The sequence below is a fragment of the Ictalurus punctatus genome, chromosome 5 (assembly GCF_001660625.3).
Source record: "Ictalurus punctatus breed USDA103 chromosome 5, Coco_2.0, whole genome shotgun sequence".
Lineage (NCBI taxonomy): Eukaryota > Metazoa > Chordata > Actinopteri > Siluriformes > Ictaluridae > Ictalurus > Ictalurus punctatus.
The window spans coordinates 2,346,994-2,352,317 of record NC_030420.2 but is presented as its reverse complement, the minus strand read 5'-3'; the positions used below and the strand labels follow the sequence as shown (position 1 = coordinate 2,352,317).

The 5,324-nt window shown below is 45.2% G+C and overlaps 1 protein-coding gene across 1 annotated transcript in view; it reads right to left on the bottom strand.

Moving 5' to 3' along the window:
* The window catches only part of ccn1l2 (cellular communication network factor 1, like 2), a 12,225-nt gene extending 8,646 nt beyond the window's left edge, over positions 1-3,579 (bottom strand). Inside the window, exon 1 of the mRNA XM_017467692.3 lies at positions 1-3,579. This exon is cut by the window's left edge and continues 1,126 nt beyond it. The gene's annotated coding sequence lies outside the window, so the exon portion shown is untranslated.
* Between the last annotated feature and the right edge of the window lie 1,745 nt (positions 3,580-5,324).

Below are 5,324 nucleotides of genomic sequence, written 5' to 3'. Positions count from 1 at the left end.
TTCCTATGCAGGACAAAGAATGGACTTAGAGTCTGATGCATCTAATTACAAACAGATACGATTCGGATGGGTCCCATCCCAATGAAAGAGATAAGTCTGATGTTTCCGATCACAAAGCAAAGAATTGTGTATGAGAACACAAATGACACGAGATTCGGTTGTGTCTAAATGTAAAGGAAGAAAGGAGAGCCAGGTGTATCTAATCACAGCAAGGGATGGGTCTGTTGTGTCTAAACACAGAAAAGTAAATGACCGTCTGATCAATCTGATCACGAATGGAGAGGTGAGAGTGCATCCTGAGATGAAACGAGAGTCTGATGTGCCTAATTACAGAGTCTGATGTATCTGATCACAAACAGATGACAGTCCAATATGTTTCATCCTGAGGAAACAGATGAGAGACTGATGCTGAGTCTGACAGTCTGGTCACAAAGTCTGATTATAGCTGATCAGAAACAAAACGAGTCTGACTTGTCTGATCGCAGAGAGAGACTGATCACAAAAACGAGTCTGATGTATCTGATCACAAACAGATGACAGTCCAATTTGTTTCATCCTGAAGAAACAGATGAGAGACTGATGCTGAGTCTGACAGTCTGGTCACCATGCCTGATTATAGCTGATCAGAAACAAAACGAGTCTGACGTGTCTGATCGCAGAGAGAGACTGATCACAAAAACGAGTCTGAAGTATCTGATCACGAATGAGGAGGGGAGAGTCCAGTGCACCACAAATGAAACGTGAGAGTCTGATGTGTATATCCGATCACAAACGAAACAAGAGTCTAATGTATCAGAACGTAGCGTCTGATGCATCTGATATCCAACGAGAAGAGATTATGACGCATCTAATCACAGACTCTGATGTATCTGATCACAAACAAAACAAGAGTCTAATGTATCTAAACATAGCGTCTGATGTATCTGACGACAAACGATAAGAGATTCTGATGTATCTAAACACAGAGTCTGATGTATCTGCTCAGACGAAACACCGCAGGTATCGGTACCGGGACCGATCCTACTTCGAAATGCTGGATCAGATTTTTTACGATTGATATTTTACGATCTATTGGTGCGTTTTATGCCATGATAGCGTGCGACGCAAATGATTTGTATCGCACCGGTGTTTGGGCATCGGTCGATACTCAGACTCCTGATACCTGAAGTGAGATCTTAAGAACGGTTTAAGTAGGATTACTGAATCTTTACTGGAAATGAAACAATTTGTTTCACAAGGTTGATGCTGTAGCATGTCGCGTTATTGAAAACTTGGCTGCACTGCTGATAAAAACGTCTTTCGGTTGTGCTTCGTGTCGATGGTTATGTCGTCCGTGGCAACCCAGTGTTTGGATCTGAAGTCTGGGGAAAGGTTCGCGGACAGATTTACGACGATGAGCAATTCGAGCGCTGTTCGTGAGAGCAGGGAAAACACTGAGTGTGAGGAACTCCGTGACCTGCGCTGGGAACTCCTGCCTTACGGATCTTACTGTGTTATAGTGGAACGAGTGAGGAGGGAACTCCCGCTCTGCCGTACGGCTTTCCTCTATAATAGGAAGCGGTGATGCGGATGGAGAAGGAAATCCCCATAAACAACTCGACAGGCTCTCGACAAATTCTCAACGCACGCACTGCGCTATCCTCACGCACCTTCTGCTAGGAGGTCTTCCTGTCGAGCTGCAGAACTCCCTCTAAGCCGTTCCTAGAGGCGGGCGGCGTTCCAGGAAACCCTGGTTCCCATGTTCCGCGAGGAAAAGCCAAACATTCCCATTGTCATTTCTTAAGGACTTCAAAGGTGTTTTCTGAAGCGTTAGTCACACGGAGGTCAGCCGGGACCTCGGCTTCGTGTTTCCAACGCCCGGATGGTGGAACAAAGCACCTTTCTGAGCAAGAGAAGGATGAGAGTCTGATGTGTCCGATTTCAGAACAGCCCGGCGTGACTGATTACACAGAAAGAAATGAGAGTCTGATGTTTCTCCTCTTGAAGAGATTCTGATCTCTCCACACATTGGGAATCGATCCTGAGGAATCTAAACGCTACACGATGTGAGTCGGTTGCGTCCGACCACAGATAAAAGTCTGATTTGACTCCAATTGAATCGAATGTCACAAATCCTACGCGTCTGATCACAAAGCGGGAAAGTCTGAGGTGTCGGGCCAAAAGAATGAGATGAGACGAGAGTCTGATGTGTCTAATCACAAAGAAACGAAGGCGGATCTGAGAGTATACTTTCACAAAGACATAGTCCCGGTGTATCTAATCACAAGAAGCGAGGATTTGGAGAAGGAAATGAGTCTGATGTATCTGATCACAAACAGATGATAGTGTGTGGTGTCTCAACCCGAAGAAAGAAATGAGTCTGATCGCAAAGCAAGAAAGTCTTATGTATCTAATCACAAACGAGATGACTCTGGTATGCCTAATAACAGAGAAGGAAATGAGTCTGATCAATCTGATCTCAGGCGAAGATGTAAAAATTCCTGTGTAGTACAAAGAATGAAATTAGAGTCTGATCTATCTAATTACAAACAGATACGATTCTGATGGGTCCCGTCCCAATGAAAGAGATAAGTCTGATGTTTCTGATCACAAATGAAGAGGGGAGAGTCCAGTGCACCACAAAGAAACAAGAGTCTAATGTATCTAAACGTAGAGTCTGATGTATCTGATAACAAACGAGAAGATATTCTGATGTATCTAATAACAGATATCTGATGTATCTGATCATAAATGAAACAAGAGTCTGATGTATCTAACCACAAACAGATGAGAGACGTGTTTTAACCTGAAGAAAGAGAATGAGAGTCTGATGGCATCTGTTCACAAAGCACGTGTCTGATGCATCTGATCACAAATGAAACAACAGCCTGATGTATCTAAACACAGAGTCTGATGCATCTGATCACAAATGAAACAACAGCCTGATGTATCTAAACACAGTCTCTGATGTATCTGATCACAAAGAAGCACGAGTCTGATGTATCTGATCACAAATGAAACAAGAGCCCGATGTATCTGATCACAAATGAAACATGAGTCTGATGTATCTGATTACAAAGACGCCTGTTTGCTCTAGCATTTACAAGCCACGATCCTCTAATCTCATCGGTATTCAGACACACCAGAGTCTTTGTGATTAGACGTCTTTCTGATCAGACTGTCGTTTAATTCTGGGAGCCGTTTTGCCCTAGCACTTATATACCATCACCTTTCAACTCATTTGCAATCGGACACATCTCGTGATCAGATGCATCCGATTGTGGTTTAATCCAGAAAACTTGCTGTTCTGCTTCACACGCTCTTCACAGCGCGAGTATTCCCGTGCTAATCCAGAGCTGTTTAAGACGCTAAAGCACGTCCTAATGATTCCGCCCCGAGCCCTTATTCGGCCTGACGTCGCGTTCGCGTCCGCAAGCCATCAAACCCTGGAACGTGAAAAATAATGCCCGTATAGAGCGTAGACGGGGTTTCGACACGGGCCTGTGCTTCATAAAGATCTCGGAGCAGGAATGCTGATGGAAGTTCAGATTTCGCCGCTTGTTTACGCCGATCGTAGCCAGAAAAAAATCTGATAGTGATTTGTGTTGTGAACGCACGCCCTGGCCTGTCGTGCTGCGCTCGGGGCGAAATGAGCGACATAAGACGCTCAGATATGCAAGTAAGTCTGAGAGGAAGGTGAAGAGTGAAGGCCACGGTAAAGTGAACAGGTGTGTGTGTGTGTGTGTGTGTTAATGGCAAGCGTGTGATGTAGGTAGGCAGCAGGTGCTCGATGCTTATCCAGTTGAACACAGCGATCTGTGCGTATACAATATATATATATAAATATAAATAAATATATATAACGTATATATATATATAAGACGACGTGATGAGTGAAGAGCCGTGTGCCAGCGAACAGGTGTGCGTAGGTGTGTGTGTGTGTGTGTGTGTGGTAAGAATCCTTCATTTCATACACGATCACCAGTTTCTTCAGGTGCACCATGTATCAGGATTCGCGATGGGCGGCGACCGCAGTCGAAATTCCACAGATTCCGGACCCACAAAAGCAGGATGTGTGTAAGACCGAAAGGAGGGGTAGTGTGTGTATAAGTGTGTGTATAAGTGTGTGTGTGTGTAAGGGAGCAGGGTTTTAGAGTAAGAGAACGAAACAGAGAGACTGGGAGTGAGAAAGAGGAATGGGACAGTTTGGCATGTTGGACGGTCTGGCTCTGTCCCAGCCATTGTTAACGCTCCAGACAAACATTTCCACCAGCAGGGGAAAGTCAGAACGGGCAAGCGATACACACTCCAGTACACACACACACACACACACACACAGCTCCCGCTACGTCTAATAGAGCTTGGTTTGCGCACCGAGTTGCACCACACGTCAACGTTCCGATCGGTCCGAAGGTGTTGATTCGTTTTCCATAACGGCAGCTGCGACTCACAGGTGTATATCGGCGCGGTCGTTCTAATACGGTATCGTTTCCATAGCAACAACTCATTTACGGAGACGTCTAGGGCGAAAGCGCTAATCATCTAAGCTTAATAATAAACGAATCGGAAAAAAAAATAAAAAAACGGGTCGGTATTGAACAACGAAAAAAAAAACATAAAGGTAAGGAGACGTTTTTGGAAGGAGTCTCCGGTTTTCTGACAGTGAAAAGACAGTGTTCAGAACGATGCCTTTAGTGAGTCGTAGATTAGCGTATATTAATCGCCGCTGTGTTCTAATCGTTCAGATTTTTCAGCCGTGAATGCCGTAGCCATCTTTCTCGAGCGTGTGTGCAACACGGACTGGTTTCACTTAGCATGTTTTGAAATTAAAGTGGCGTTCGGAGCGCACCTGATAATCCCGTCCCGACCACACGAGCAGGCCGGGGTCGGAAAACGTCGTACATCGTCAAGCTGAGGATTTATAACGGGGGAAAAGATTGACTGCGCGTTAGGGAGATGTCGCAGGATACGAACATGTCGTCTCTTGCTTATCGGACAGATACGGAAGGTTGAGGTGTCCATCGGGAACGGGATCCTGTAGGACGCGACGACGACGAAAGAGAAACCGTGCAAGCAGGAGGTTTTTTATTTTTGTACAGCGTTCATTCTCTCATCCTTAGTAAGTGCCTGGTCAGGGGGGTGCTGATTTAAAACAGTGGTTCTCAACCAGGGTGTGTGTACAGTATAGGAAAGCACTTGAAGGACCAATGGAAGTCAGCAATGGAAGGTGGGATTACTTGTCGAAAAAGCTTTAATTCGCTTCCTGTTCACGGTGAGTGTTTTTTTTTTAGCGAGGCCTGCTGATGCGCACCGAATCTTGGACACACCTGGGTGCTAAAACCCAG